The 16383-nt window shown below is 39.0% G+C and overlaps 1 long non-coding RNA gene and 1 pseudogene across 1 annotated transcript; one reads left to right on the top strand and one right to left on the bottom strand.

Moving 5' to 3' along the window:
- Positions 1-712: 712 nt before the first annotated feature.
- LOC115029762 (uncharacterized) lies at positions 713-7958 on the bottom strand. Its single transcript, XR_003835328.1, has 3 exons — positions 7814-7958; positions 3346-3432; positions 713-800 (listed from the first exon to the last, which is right to left on the bottom strand). It is a non-coding gene; the product is annotated as an uncharacterized LOC115029762 (long non-coding RNA).
- A 1793-nt stretch (positions 7959-9751) lies between these two features.
- LOC110289741 (developmental pluripotency-associated protein 2 pseudogene) lies at positions 9752-12379 on the top strand (annotated as a pseudogene).
- Positions 12380-16383: the final 4004 nt, after the last annotated feature.

The following is a 16383-nucleotide window of genomic DNA, read 5'->3' as shown; positions in this document are numbered from 1 at the left end:
TACCTCATATTAATGATATCTGTAGAAGAAGATCCAAGAGTTGATTTATCTGTGTGGCTGCAAACAACAATGATCTCCTAGAAATTATATCTATCACTGGAAGGAAGGAAGAAACAATTAACAATATCAAAGCATCGGAGTGCTTCAGTGAGCCAAGGCTTGAACAGATCCCCACTGTATACAGGAACAAAGGAGTCTCAGTAGGCACAGGAAAAGAATGATTTTGGTAGAGTTGAAGGGGCAGAAGCCTGATTTCAAGGAGCAGAGAATGGATGGCAGATAAGAAAGTAGAGTTGAGACACAGTGACTGAAGTTCTGAGGCTACCATAGAAAGGATGTTAAAGAGCAGCTCTTCATCTAGGGACAATGATTGAGAAGTCTGTAACTGATTATTACAAGTTATATTAAGGAAAAGGAAGAACAAATCTAGACAGAACTAAGGATACAAAGTTCGGGTTCAGGTACTCCACAAACTTGGTTTGTTTGAGATTTTATTCAATCATTTTACATTTCAGAAATATATATTTGCCTCTATTTGGAACCTTAACAAGGAAAACTTGTGTCTCTGTTTCAAATTCCTTATACTAACCAGGGACCCAGACCATGACATCACCCAGCCATCACCATCTCATCATCATCAAGTCTACAAAATGATTACAGTAAAAAGGAACTTAACAGCTAAAAACAAAAATTTAAATAAATAAGTCCCACCTGACACCGTAGGGGCAAACACACCGCAAGGTTACCTCAGAGCACAATGGAAATAAAGCCTTTTCAAAAAGCCCCACAAAGCTTCAGCCCTGAAAAATAATAAGAATAAATAAATCTTTCTACAACAGAAAATGTTGATTTTTCTCCCCCAAGCTGAGCAGATTTTTTGCCTCTTCATTCTGTTTTCTAATTATTGGCTTTCTTACACATCATCAGTTTTCAGGCTTATCTCTGGTTGAAATGTGTCTGTTTGTCACTATTCCAACTTCCTGGGTCTAGGATTTATCTAGTGTTTACTCTGGTAAAGATCTAATGGGGGTAGGTCACCTCATCCTCACCAAGGCCATGTTACTAGAGTGAGGGCTGAAGTGGGCTCCCTTCATAGAGGAGATATCCTTGCTCTGAGTGAGTATATTTGTGGTAGGCCTTGGTGGCTTTATACAGGGTTCCTGGTTCCTTCACTGCATTATGGTTCAAGGGTATACCTGATCACAGACTGATCCTTTGTCCCAGATGCTATTTAAACAGCTTAGATTTATCATAAAGGACTCAAATCTTGTAATGTATTTTCTGTTGAAAGGAAATTGCCACTTGTTTCAAAGCTAATATGAATACAAATCAAATTGTGAATACCCTTAAATACATTTGAATATCATCGATAGGAAAGGATAAAGGAAAAGGAAGAAGAATAGGAGAGGGAAGAAGAAAAGAAGGAACAGGGTAGAAAATGGGAGAGGGAATGAGAGGGGAAGAGGAGGCCAGTGAAGGAGAGAAGATGAAGAGGGTGGGGAAAAGAAGGGAAGTAGGGATGGTGGGGGTGGCGAGGGGAGGAGAGAGGAGGGTAGGAATGGTTGAGTTTCAGCAAGAGAGGACATAGCATTCTCTCTAGTAGCACTCTTCTGCCTGTATTACTTTTCTATTGTGATAAAGCACTATGATCAAGACAACTATAGAAGGAAGGTTTTGTTTGGATTTACAGTTCCATGGTGCTAGAGTCAGGGAAGGGCATCATGGCAGCAGACCCCAGTGAGTCATGGTGGAAGGAACAGCTGAGGACATGTACTCTCCAATGTGGCCACACCTCCTAAGCTTCCCAAAACAGCATCAAACACTGGGGGGGACCAAGGATGGACATGCCTGAGACTATTTCAGATCAGCATATTGTCCGTGGTGATAATGGTTAGAGGAAACTACCCGAGCTACCTCAAGCACTGCCCTAGACTCAATATCCTTTCCCCCAAGATCTCAGCAGAATTCTTGCCTGAGAAAATGGGTTTTACTCCTGGGCTGGGTATCTTAGTCCAACTTGGCCCAGGCAATGTCTTTAGCTTTTTGCCAGAACAAATTTGTCACTCACAGTAGGAAAACTATTGCTAAGGCTCAACTGACTCTGTATCCTTCTTTGTTCTGCAGAAAAATGCTGACATCAAGCCAGCTTGGAGGCCGCAGGACTGACCACTGACAGGCTGGAGCGAATCAAGCCCAATTCAGCCTTTGCTGCCTGGAGACCACCTGTCTCTCTCTGGATGTTTTCTCAGTGGTAGAGGAAAACATGGCTCTGTGAGAGTTATCACCATACAAATTCAATATTTATGTTTCCCATATGATAGGCACTGAATTACTATTCTTAGAAGAATGAAAGAAATTAGAGAGTGATTTTTGTAGTTATCAAATTTATCTGAAGATCATGTTTTTCTCAATGCTGTAATCTACTTCAAGGAAATAATGGCAGCCACTGTTATCGTTGAAATATACAACACCCATGTTCCCCACATACAAAGCTCAAGTGTTAAAGGCTAGGTTGCCAGTTAATGGAGATTTGGAGTTTTTGAAGCAAGAGGACTCTGAATTCATTAACCACACTGAAGCAGTCATAGCCAAAGGAGTTTTTAGGAACCTACAGCCAGTTGGAGAAGTAGGCACAGAGGGGACTGATGTTGAAAGACATACCTGGTCTTGAACTCTTCCTTCTACTTTCTCATCACCATTACCAGAGGTAAGCATCTCTGAGGCCTCTACAATGACTCCTGCCTTATCTCAGACCCAAAGTCAGCCAACTATAGACTAAAACCTCTGAATCCATGAGCCAAGGTGAGTATATTCCCCTTTACATTGTTTTCCTTGGGTGTTTGTCACAGTGATACAAAGACACTTTTGAGATCATCTCAAATAAGTATGGGCAAGCTCCCCAAGATTCTTTCAAACCAAAGGCACAAGTAATGGTTACAGCAAACTCTATGGGTCCTTGTCATTGGGAAAGATGCTTCAAGTTTAAATGTCTACAGGAGTTTCCAAGGCAGTAAGTGAGGTGAGCCACATATAATACAACAGGCCACAGTAGGAAATGCAGCAGAGTAGTCTGGAAACTGCTTTTAGTTGCACATGATCATTGCCTTCTAGGAGTTTAGCTCTTATGTTATTGGAATTTCTATTTTAAAAGGAGCCAGAAGCTTGGTTTCATGTGAAATCTCATTCTTCTTTAAGATTTCTAACTAAATAGAAATATTAAAACTATCCCACTGACCTTGTATAAAGTTGGACTTCAAGCTACTAGTGTACAAACAGCATTCTAGGATTATTTCTAGTTGATGATTCCAAACAATAGAGGGAGGAATTCAAGTTTGATAAACTCACCCAGAAGACATTGAAGTGTTATGACGCCTCCATTTAGCTATTCCATCCTGAAATTCTCAGCATCTAATGAGTTCTTGTTATGCATTTCTGTAATGAACAGATATGCTGCAGCATTATTGAGCCTGGTCATTTTCAAGCATCTTTAGCATCCTCTCCCACCCCCAGCAAACAGACAGCTAAAGGCACTTATATTACATTGTTTTCAGAAATACGCAGGAGCAGCAGCAGCAGGGCCTCATCAGAGGGAAGAGGTCTCAGACAGGCCCTCTGAGTTCTGAAGCAGAACTTTGAAATCATTAAGCAACACTTATGAGAGTTGGGGAAATGAATGAAGTACCTTCATCTAGGGAGGAGTCAGGCCTGAGCAGCATTCCAGCAGCATCCTCTCCACTTCTCAGCCCTCACCCAGTCTGGGAAAGTCCAGAGAGTAATTCAACGCAAGGCACAGGCAAGTGTGTTGTCCTGCTTATAAATGGACTGGGAATCCTCCTTTCCTCTCTCTCTCTTTGTTCTCTGTAACAGCTTCCAAGAGCTTGAATTCATCGAAGATGCAGGACACCTGAGGAATGGCTTCCCTCAACCCTCATGAATCTCTAGTGAAGTTCTCTGTGAGTGTCTTTTCCTCAACAAACTAGAGACCAGTTCTAGAGACAACTTCTCAGTTCCATCACTTCCCACCTTAGCCTTGAAAAACTCAACTCTACCTCCACAGCAAGACTCTCCTCCTGGAGCAGAGCCCCATGCTTCAGAAAACTATATATGCACAGGTATCACCTTGTAAGAGCCTATTCTCCAACAGAAGTGAGATGACCTGAGTATCATGATCAAGGGTTCTTTCATTTTAAATGATTCCTCCCTGTAGAGAGAGATCAGGTTTTCTTCCTGCAGCTTACTTGGCTCCCTCTTTGAAGAACAATATAATTATAGTGAAAGGACAGAGAACACCATGCAGATTAAAATCATAGGTTCTTGGGCTTCCCTACAAACCTTGATGTTAAATTGAACAGCATTTAGATGCCCTTTAGCTCACCTTTCAATAGAAGCTTTTTTTTTAAAACTGGAAAGCTTTTCAAATCAGGTCTATAGCCAGACAAACTCTTCCCTTACACTTAACCACTTACCACCCATGTCTTATGTTAAGTAACTCATTAAATTGCCTTCTTTTCTGTTTATTTTCCTCAGAAATTACCTCTTTGGGCTCTTTGACTGACCTCCTTGTATATCATTGTTTGAACAGAGAATAATACACTGGAGTCACTATTATGATATTTAAAAGAAAAAAAGAAAGAAAGAAATGCTCCTGGGTCCTCGGAATACTCCAAACATCCAACCCATACTTAAAAAGCTCCTTCCAGAAAATGAGGTCAAATTTCTATTCATAAGACTTGTCTGTTTCTTCCCTGTCTCTTCATCTCCTTAGTCACCCAGGTAACAATCACACATACTCAAATCATTAAAAGCAGATCTCAGCACAATGTATGCTTCCTTGCCCCAGAAACAGAATAGTATTTACTTATTATTATTTTTGCTCAACAAAATATATGACTTAATGTCTGCCTCGTTAGCATGCTCACTCGGCTAAAACAATTGGGCCAGGAAAATTTCAGCTACCATATTCAAGAGAGTGACTTCAGGAAAGCACTAGAAAATGGGGATCTTTATTGAGACAGGCTACAGGACCACACTGTTTTCTACAGCTCCATAACTTGGTTACTGATAACCTGAGATAGTTCTCTCTTTCATAGGATGCCAAAGTTAAAGGATGCCACATAACTCATAAAAGTCTCACCTCGGAAGAAGTTGGTACATTTAGCCAATAACTACAGAGGACTGCCATCTTGTCTGTGAGATACAATGTTTTCCACATAATCATGATTATTTTAAAAGATATAAAGTGAATGTTTATGTTTATAAGACTTGTTCATCCTGTTTTTTTTTTTTCTTTGCAAAATATCACCCAAAGGCATAGAGCATTTAGTTGGGAAAGGTTTTTTTGTTTGTTTGTTTTTCTTTATCTCCTTACCACAACTGTCTCTCTAAGAAATGTGGTTCCCAACTGTCACTATCTTCAGTTTTCTATGGAAGCTCTCCCTGCCTCATCAATTCTTCACTCAACAGGGTATCTGCCCTCCTTTAATATAACTAACAGAATCAACAGTTCATTTCCCTATCCTTAGCGAAGCCCTTTAACAGGAATCATTCAGTAAAGGACCAGAGCAACAACTGCAAGTTGGCTTTGGATGAAACATCTTTCCAACATTGTAATCTCTTTCCCATAGGGCTTCTCCTTTGGCTCCTTAGAGACAGAGCCTAACTTTGTAGTTAAACCCAGCCTCAAACACCCAATATTTCTGTGCCTTTTTCTCTCCAAAGGAAAGCACACTGTCTAACAGTGGAAACTCACTCCATCACAATTCAAAAAGGGCTATTTTTATTTAGTTCATCATTAAATCATTTGTAGTTCAAGTATAAGGTCAAATATAACCTAAAAGTTCAGCTCCTGAAATCCACAAGGATAAATTTGTCACAAGCACACTCACGTGAGTAAATATCAGAAAAGATGGTCCTTTTGTTACCTTGCCAATTTTTTTAATTGGAAGCAAAATATAAGGAGAATTGGAATCATCTTAAGGATTTACTCTTCCTTTCTCAGTCCCCAGATTTTCTAGCGCTGTCTGTCTCTACCAAGGTCTGCATCATGTAGCCTTCAAAACCAGAACCATCTGGAGCAATGTGTGAGGCTTAAGTAGAAGAGATTCGCTGTTCATTAACCAATTAAAGGTACTTTAGAAAATCCAGATAGAAAACAGTTCTTGTTTAAATCACAGTTTAAGGATACATCCTTTAGAATACTGGCAGAGAAAAATCCATTCTGAGAGTCATTGTCTGTGTCTAATTTTAAAAATACCAAAACATGATCTCTGTGTGTGTATGTATATATGTGTGCATGTTCAAAGAGACAATGGTTAATAGTTTTTAACCACACTTAATAACAAGAGGTGAGACCACTTCATTGTAAAATGCTCTATACAAAAGTGTAGGTTCTGGGGGTTTATGAATCAATTCCTATAACAATGAAATACTTTTAAACATGAAAGTCATCTTTATCTAATCTCCTTTATTTTACAAATGAAAGAACTGAGCCCCAAAGAATAGAAAGAGAGAAAGCCACATACTCTGAAGAGCACATTCAATGGATATAGCATGTCTGACCATAGTCTGACTGCTCCTATGTCCTTATGAACCCATGATGACCAGACTCATCCATGAGAAACACAGTGCCTGCATACCACTCCAAGGGAGGTCATTCTTGGATGTCTCACTCAAAATCCAATGAGGTTCTATATTGTGGTGCTTCCTTAAGAATGAACAATACTTTTTTTCCCCCCACATAATCATTTTTTAAAAGCTTTGTAAATGAGCAACTTTATGCAAGATAGAGATGACTAAATTACCAGTAAGAACTGTATTATTACTTCAAGGTGTGAGTTAGTCAGAAAATTCTCATATCTTTTTTTGGACCATAATCACTTCTCTAACAACAGAGATTGAACATTGCTTTGGGATGAAAACTGAGAGAGCCACATCTGTATTGGCTTATTTTCTGTCTTAGCTATTTTCTTTGTTGCTGTGATTAAAATACTTCAACAAAAGCAACTTAAGCAACAAGGGGTATATTTTGGACCACAGTTTAATGTTGTAAGTTAGGTTATAAGTAGTAAGTTTAAGTATATCACTGTGGGGTAGTCATGGCATTAGGATGAGGTCACATGACATCCATAATCAACAAGCAGAACAAGATGACTTCATGTTCTCAGCGCACTTTTGATATTTTGCACAGGTCCAGGAGTCTGGCTCAGAGAATAATAGCACCCATGAAAGACAATTATTGCTATCTCAATTAACTTAATAAAGATAATGCCCCACAGGCATGCCAAGAGGTCAATCTCCCAAGTGATTCTAAATCTCATTAAGTTGCTAATTGAGACTATTATAGTTCTTTTTCTAAGTGGACACAATAGTAAAGTGCCCTCTTATTTTCAAGAAACATCAATGGAATGTATAACCAGAGAGAGACTGAAAGAGACAAAGAGACAGAGACAGAGGGAGACAGAGACCAAGAGACAGAGACATAGGGAGACAGAGAGAGACCAAGAGACAGAAAGAGGCCACTGAGAGACAGAAAGATGGAGAGACAGAGACAACGAGAGACAGAGAGACATACACAGAGAGGCAGAGACACAGAGAAAGAATATTTATTATATAAATCCCCACCATCTTTGTCAATTGTTCTCTTTTGCTGTATTCCTTAGCACAAACAGCTCATTAAGCCACATAAGTGAGTGTCTTATGAGTTTCCTGTTGGCCTGGTCACCAGTATAGATTATCTGGTAACATGAGGCCTCCTTCAAAGGAAAAGAGCCAGAGATCAGAGATCAGAGATCATCACTTCATCTACTAAGCTTACTTCACATGAATGCAGTTGTGAAATCCAGACTTTGGATGGTGACATAGTTCCTTGCTGGTGTGTGGTATAAGTCACAATTATTAAAAGGCCAGTACTTCTTATTTCCATTTAAACTACTCTGTAGGCAATGGAATTGTAAGATATAAGTTTCATCTTGTCTCCTACAAATGAAAAATACAAAATTTTAACACATGAAGGAGAAAATCAGGGACTGCATCCGAAACCAAGGCAGGGAATTAGAATTGCAGGAAACTGCAGAGGCGCACGGAGAGAAACACCAGGCAGGAGACCGAAGGCTCAGGCATGAGTCTGTAGGAGTGCTAGGGGCTGATGATCAATCCTGGGCATGCTCTCCACATTTTTATCAAAAAGAGTCTAAAAACCACTAATAATAAAAGTGGTTTATTACTGATACCACAGCACACAAAAACTATACAAAACCAAAACAAACCAAAACAAAACCAAAAACAAGCATAAATCAGAAATTTACAGCCCAAAAAAGATAGCTCAGGAAAATACACTTTTAATAAATGAAGTCTTAATCAGTCTATGTGATGATAGTAGTTCTTCAAAAAGCAAGAGTATTGGATGTGGGGAGAGGGAATGATATGGTCAAAATATGTGATATGCTTGAGGAATTAGTGTTTATGAAACCGGACACATTATACAATGGAGATGAACAATAAAAGTACTATAAAATCTTTAATTATGACTGCTAAATAAACTAAAATGAGTTTAAAACTGATGTCATAAAAGTTGTCACCACTCTTATTTTCATTTTCTCATCATAGAAAAATCATGAACTTGTCAGTACAATAGATTACCAGATATAATAATAACACTTAAACACTGAGCAAGGTTTAAAAGGGGAGTTACAACAACCAGAATATTGAAGGAACTGGAATTCAAGAGAAAATAAATCTAATGGACAAAATAGTCTCCAATTATTTATAATGTTTTTATTTTACTGAAACCTTAAAGAAAGTATGGGGAAAGTGGGTGGTGGGGACTAGAGTGGTCCAAGCTATGGTTCTTTTTCTTTCCTCTTGGAAACTTTATCTCTGAAGTAGAACCAAAGATCAGAGCTATATTTATTTTTAAGCATTTGAAAAGATTAAATAATATTTTCTTAAGGAAAGTCCAGTGACCTTGTTGCTTGCTTCAGGTGAGTTCAGCTGATCTAGGAACTTTTCACTATTGGTTTTTCCAGCTAGAGGTGGGTTTTCTCATGGGCTGTCTTTCCAGAGGCACAGCATCATTTGTTTTATTGTCTTGGAAGTAAAATGCATGGATGTTGTTGTTGTTGTTTTAAAAAAGATATCTTAAGATTCCCAGAAACATTCACTAGGTGGGCAGATCTTTGCCATTAACCAAGGACGAAAGAGACAGTTAGCCTGTGAACTTTTGCCAGCTTCATTAAATTCTTGAGCACTGAGTTTTGACAAAAGTATCTTGCTCCTGCAGATTTAAGTGTTTTGGAGAAAATGTAACTAAGCTAGATTTTATTTTCCACATGGAGACAAACAAAGGAAACCCTCTCTTCCTTTTCTATTTTGACACTGGTTGATTTAAATGAGTTTTATTTTAGTTAAAATTAAATGTAATTGTCAGATAGAGGAAAAAAAATATATATATATATATAGAGAGAGAGAGACTGGTAATAAATACTAAAATAAAATCTGAAGATAAATTTCAGACTTTGAGGAAATGAACATTTATGTTAAACTTTTGTTCAATTTTAAGGTATATTTGAAATTTTTCATTACTAAGTACTTGAGAACAAAAACATTTGAAAGAGAACAATAGGCTAGGCAGATGGATCAGTGGACAAATATTCATTATACCAACATGAAGATCTAACTTTGAATCTCCAGAAGATACTATGTGAAGCAAGGTGCAGTAGTAGGGACTCCATAGCCTCTGTACTTTTATGGCAAGATGGAAGATGGAAACAGGAGAAACCCTAGGTATTCAGGGGTCTGTGGCTTGGCATAACCCTGACATTCTCTCTCTAAGTAGAATGTTAGAACCAACAGCCGAGGTTGACCTCTAATCTCTTTACTTGAGGACACATACACATAAGATAGATTAGAGACAGAGAGAGAGAGAGAGAGAGAGAGAGAGAGAGAGAGAGAGAGAGAGAGAGAGATGATAGATGATAGATGATAGATAGATAGATAGATAGATAGATAGATAGATAGATAGATAGATAGGCGGGGGAATGAGAATGATCACTAAAAACAGACAAACAAACCAAGGCTTATTTTATCAGCTACAATCAAACCAAACAGCAAAAGAATCTATAGTGGGTAACTGCATAGCCCTGTTAGACAAAGAAAACTGGTTCCAAACTCAAGGGTGTTTGGCAGATATTCAAGGTTGATAAAGAGAACATATGTGAAGGAAAACTTAATGTTATCCATTTTTTTAAAAAAAATACATATCCTCAATGCAAAGCCTGTAACTTCAAGACACATCAGGCACCCAAGACATCTCATGATATCTAAGGCAGAAACAGGGTGGACAGGGAAAGAAAAGCAGTTAGAACCATAGGGGTCTCACATGCACTCTTTCCCAGGCACTTTTATCCCAAGTCTAAATCTCTTATCTCTTTACCCAGGAATGATAAAGGCCAACAATTGAAAACATCTGATAGGGACCACTGAGTTCAGCAAGCAACAGAAATTTAAAACATAAACAAAAACAAGGCTTAAAGAACTCAAATGGACAAATGCATCTTCAGGGAGCAAGGGGCAAGATCTGTTTCCAGTTCAATTATGTCTTTGAAACACAAACCTCAAGTAGGGTTCTAAATGAGGCAACCTTCCAGTCTTTAAGATGGCTCTATTTTATATTCTTTTCTTGACTCAAGAATATTAAGATTTGTGCATATTCAATATAGCTAGACAGAAGAACAAATCCCACACATGTCAATAGTTCCTAGTGTTCTTGACCATAAAACTTATTTATGTGCTTAAAAATTACTGTGAACCTCCAAACTTGTTTTGTTAACAAGTGCTATTTTAAATGTTTACATTGGAAATTAAAATAGACTTTTAAAGATATTTATTTGCCTTTTACATATTTTTATCTTTACATAGTAACATTTATTTTTACATAATAATAAACTCAGGACATATTAATATAAATAATATCTTCAATATAATGTATAGTCTTAGTTGAGCAATGACATTCACTCATAAAATAGTAGAAAAAGTTGGGCAGTGGTGGCACATGCCTTTAATCCTAGCACTTGGGAGGCAGAGGCAGGTGGATTTCTGAGATGGAGGCCAGCCTGGGCTACATAGTGAGTTCCAGGACAGCCAGAGCTATACAGAGAAACCCTGTCTTAACCGCCCCCCCCAAAAAAAAAGAGTAGAAAAACAAGTATTTTGATGTTTGACAGCACGACAAGCTCAAAAGTCTAAATTTAAAATAAAGAGTGGGGGTGCAGCTGGCTTTTGATTTACTTAAGAACTCAGTTTTGTGCTATCAACTATCTACTGAGACCAAGAGAACTGATAACATCTCTGTCAAAGAGAAGAGGGTGGAGAGAGGAGGAGGGGAAAGAACTTAGTTAGGCCACAGAAAGACAGGAAGTAGAAAGAGTCATTTACCTATAAAAGAAGTTGGCATCCATTCAACTGCTGCCTTTGTCTTCTTCCAAGCCTCCCTGAAAATGTCATACTTCCAGCTTGGAGACTTACAAAGAGAACCAATCTGAGGACCAGCGGGATGAAGAAAGCCTAGTTTTAAGCTGGTCCCATTTACTAAGGAGCCAACCACAGAATATCCTACCGAATCAAATGTTTCTTCTTCAACCTTAGACTACAAACCACCAGCCTGTTCTCTGGTGAGGCATGAAGGAATCAAACACCCAACATGAACCATACCAGGCACCTGTCCTCCACCCAACCTGCCTCCTTTAATGATGCGTCCCGGAACACTCTTCGGGAATGGTGTCATTATCATAAGTTGATGGCAAGAAAGTTGAGGTTTATTTGAGACCGGAGACATTCATATTCTAAACAAGAATGTTATATTCCCAATACATCTTGTGAGACCAGAATGAAGCAGGGTCCCAAGAAACCCAAGATAGTCTTCAGAGGAATTGGTCTTCCAAGCAGTTGCCAAAGTATGAAGCAGGAGAACAGTATCCTGGAAATTCTAACTTCACCTAAGTGGTTCACATTTGCAACCTGGACAAGGATTGCCATGAGAGCTGCCCGGTCAATGTTTATGAATCGATGTCCTCCTTCCTCTAATGTACAGGCCTTTCTGCCACAAGCCATTGGATTCAGATGGTGTGTTGTGCATGGCAGGCAGCGCCCTGCAGATAAGAAAGGCTGGGTTCTTGGCTGCAATTTCTTGCTAGTCAGACCTGGGTTCCAGACTCCCCAAAAGATGAATTTTCTCTTCCTGTTACCAGCCTGTGTTACCCCAGAACTAGGAGTGCAAGATAATTTGCTATGTCCTGAATGTGTTCACAGCAACAAGATCACGAGGAACTGTAAAACTAGAAGCCATACAAAGAAAAATGCTCCAGTCCAATCACGCGGGACCTGAGACTGCTTTGGTTGGGGAGGAAGAAATATGGCCTGAGTGGGGCCACAAGCCTCTCCGGTCAGAAAAGCGCCGGGGTAGCTAGGGTGCAGGGTCGGCTGACACTCGACAGCTACCCACAACACCCGCCACAGGATCTTAAGACTTCTGGTGAGTGGAACACAGCTTCTGCTCCAATCCAATTGCGCGCAGGACCTGAGACTGCATTAGTTAGGGAAGCAGAAAACCGGCCTGAGTAGGACCACAGGCCTCTTCCAGCCGGACCAACACCAGGGTAGCTAGAGCGCAGGGTCGGCTGACACCCGCCAGCTACCCACGACCCCCACCACAGGATTTTGAGACTGCTGGTGAGTGGAACACAGCTTCTGCTCCAATCTTTAAACAGTGACAACGACAACAACTAACCCCAGAGATTACCAGATGGCGAAAGGTAAACGTAATAATCTTACTAACAGAAACCAAGACCACTCACCATCATCAGAACCCAGCACTCCCACTTCGCCCAGTCCAGGGCACCCCAACACACCGGAAAAGATAGACACGGATCTAAAAGCATATCTCATGATGATGGTAGAGGACTTCAAGAAGGACTTTAATAACACACTTAAACAAATACAAAGGAACACTGGTAAACAGGTAGAAGACAGTAAAGAGGAAGCACAAAAATCCCTTAAAGAATTGCAGGAGAACACTGCTAAAGAGTTACAAATCCTTAAAGAAAAACAGGATAACATAATCAAACAGGTAGAAGTCCTTACAGAAAAACAGGAAAACACATCCAAACAGATGATGGAAATGAACAAAACCATACTAGACCTAAAAAGGGAAGTAGACACAATAAAGAAAACCCAAAATGAGGCAACACTGGAGATAGAAACCCTAGGAAAGAAATCTGGAACCATAGATACGAGCATCAGCAACAGAATACAAGAGATGGAAGAGAGAATCTCAGGTGCAGAAGATTCCATAGAGAACATCGGCACAACAATCAAGGAAAATGTAAAATGCAAAAAGATCCTAACTCAAAACATCCAAGAAATACAGGACGCAATGAGAAGACCAAACCTACGGATAATAGGAGTGGATGAGAAAGAAGATTTTCAACTCAAAGGACCAGCAAACATCTTCAACAAAATTATAGAAGAAAACTTCCCAAATGTAAAGAAAGAGATGCCCATGAACATACAAGAAGCCTACAGAACTCCAAATAGACTGGACCAGAAAAGAAATACCTCCCGACACATAATGATCAGAACAACAAATGCTCTAAATAAAGATAGAATACTAAAAGCAGTAAGAGAAAAAGGCCAAGTAACATATAAAGGCAAGCCTATCATAATTACACCAGATTTCTCACCAGAGACTATGAAAGCCAGAAGATCCTGGACGGATGTTATACAGACACTAAAAGAACACAAACTCCAGCCCAGGCTACTATACCCAGCCAAACTCTCAATTAACATAGATGGAGAAACCAAAGTATTCTACGACAAAACCAAATTCACACATTATCTCTCCACGAATCTAGCCCTTCAAAGGATAATAACAGAAAAAAACCAATACAAGGACAGGAACCACACCCTAGAAACAACAAGAAGGTAATTCCTCAACAAACCTAAAAGAAGACAGCCACAAGAACAGAATGCCAACTTTAACAACAAAAATAACAGGAAACAACAATTACTTTTCCATAATATCTCTTAATATCAATGGACTCAACTCCCCGATAAAAAGACATAGACTAACAAACTGGCTACACAAACAAGACCCAACATTTTGCTGCTTACAGGAAACTCATCTCAGAGAAAAAGATAGACACTACCTCAGAATGAAAGGCTGGAAAACAATTTTCCAAGCAAATGGTATGAAGAAACAAGCTGGAGTAGCCATTCTAATATCTGATAAGATTGACTTCCAACCCAAAGTCATTAAAAAAGACAGGGAGGGACACTTCATACTCATCAAAGGTAAAATCCTCCAAGAGGAACTATCAGTCCTAAATATCTATGCTCCAAAAACAAAGGCAGCCACATTCATTAAAGAAACTTTAGTAAATCTCAAAGCACACATTGCACCTCATACAATAATAGTGGGAGACTTCAACACACCACTTTCACCAATGGACAGATCATGAAAACAGAAACTAAACAGGGACACAGTGAAACTAACAGAAATTATGAATCAAATGGATCTGGCAGATATCTACAGAACATTCTATCCTAAAACAAAAGGATATACCTTCTTTTCAGCACCTCATGGTACCTTGTCCAAAATTGACCACATAATTGGTCACAAAACAGGCCTCAACAGATACAAAAATATTGAAATTGTCCCATGCATCCTATCAGATCACCATGGACTAAGGCTGATCTTCAATAACAAAATAAATAATAGAAAGCCAACCTTCACGTGGAAACTGAACAACACTCTTCTCAATGATACCTTGGTCAAGGAAGGAATAAAGAAAGAAATTAAGGACTTTTTAGAGTTCAATGAAAATGAAGCCACAACATACCCAAACTTATGGGAAGCAATGAAAGCATTTCTAAGAGGAAAACTCATAGCTCTGAGTGCTTCCAAAAGGAAACTAGAGAGAGCACACATTAGCAGCTTGACAACATACCTAAAAGCATTAGAACAAAAGGAAGCAAATTCACCCAAGAGGAGTAGACGGCAGGAAATAATCAAACTCAGGGGCGAAATCAACCAAGTGGAAACAAGAAGAACTATTCAAAGAATCAACCAATCAAGGAGCTGGTTCTTTGAGAAAATCAACAAGATAGATAAACCCTTAGCCAGACTCACTAGAGGGCACAGGGAAAGCATCATAATTAACAAAATCAGAAATGAAAAAGGAGACATAACAACAGATCCTGAAGACATCCAAAACACCATCAGATCCTTCTACCAAAGGCTATACTCAACAAAACTGGAGAACCTGGATGAAATGGAGAAGTTCCTAGACAGATACCAGGTACCAAAGTTGAATCAAGATCAGGTTAATGATCTAAACAGCCCTATATCCCCCAAAGAAATAGAAGCAGTCATTAATAGTCTCCCAACTAAAAAAAGCCCAGGACCAGATGGGTTTAGTGCAGAGTTCTATCAGACCTTCAAAGAAGATCTAATCCCAGTTCTTCACAAACTATTCCACAAAATAGAAACAGAAGGTACTCTACCCAACTCATTCTATGAAGCCACAATTACTCTGATACCTAAACCACAAAAAGACCCAACAAAGATAGAAAACTTCAGACCAATATCCCTTATGAATATTGATGCAAAAATACTCAATAAAGTTCTTGCTAACCGAATCCAAGAACACATCAAAACAATCATCCATCCTGACCAAGTAGGTTTCATCCCAGGGATGCAGGGATGGTTCAATATACGGAAATCCATCAACATAATCCAGTATATAAACAAACTCAAAGACAAAAACCACATGGTCATCTCGTTAGATGCGGAAAAAGCATTTGACAAGGTCCAACACCCATTCATGATAAAAGTCTTGGAAAGATCAGGAATTCAAGGCCCATACCTAAACATGATAAAAGCAATCTACAGCAAACCAGTAGCCAACATCAAAGTAAATGGTGAGAAGCTTGAAGCAATCCCTCTAAAATCAGGGACTAGACAAGGCTGTCCACTTTCTCCATACCTATTCAACATTGTACTTGAAGTCCTAGCCAGAGCAATTCGACAACAAAAGGAGATCAAAGGGATACAAATTGGAAAAGATGAAGTCAAAATATCACTTTTTGCAGATGATATGATAGTATATATAAGTGACCCTAAAAATTCCACCAGAGAACTCCTAAGCCTGATAAACAGCTTCGGTGAAGTAGCTGGATATAAAATTAACTCAAACAAATCAATGGCCTTTCTCTACACAAAGAATAAACAGGCTGAGAAAGAAATTAGGGAAACAACACCCTTCTCAATAGTCACAAATAATATAAAATATCTTGGCGTGACTCTAACTAAGGAAGTGAAAGATCTGTATA

The sequence above is a fragment of the Mus caroli genome, unplaced genomic scaffold (assembly GCF_978045245.1).
Source record: "Mus caroli unplaced genomic scaffold, Mus_caroli_1 scaffold_2, whole genome shotgun sequence".
NCBI classification, from domain to species: domain Eukaryota; kingdom Metazoa; phylum Chordata; class Mammalia; order Rodentia; family Muridae; genus Mus; species Mus caroli.
This window is presented reverse-complemented; position numbering and strand designations above follow the sequence as displayed.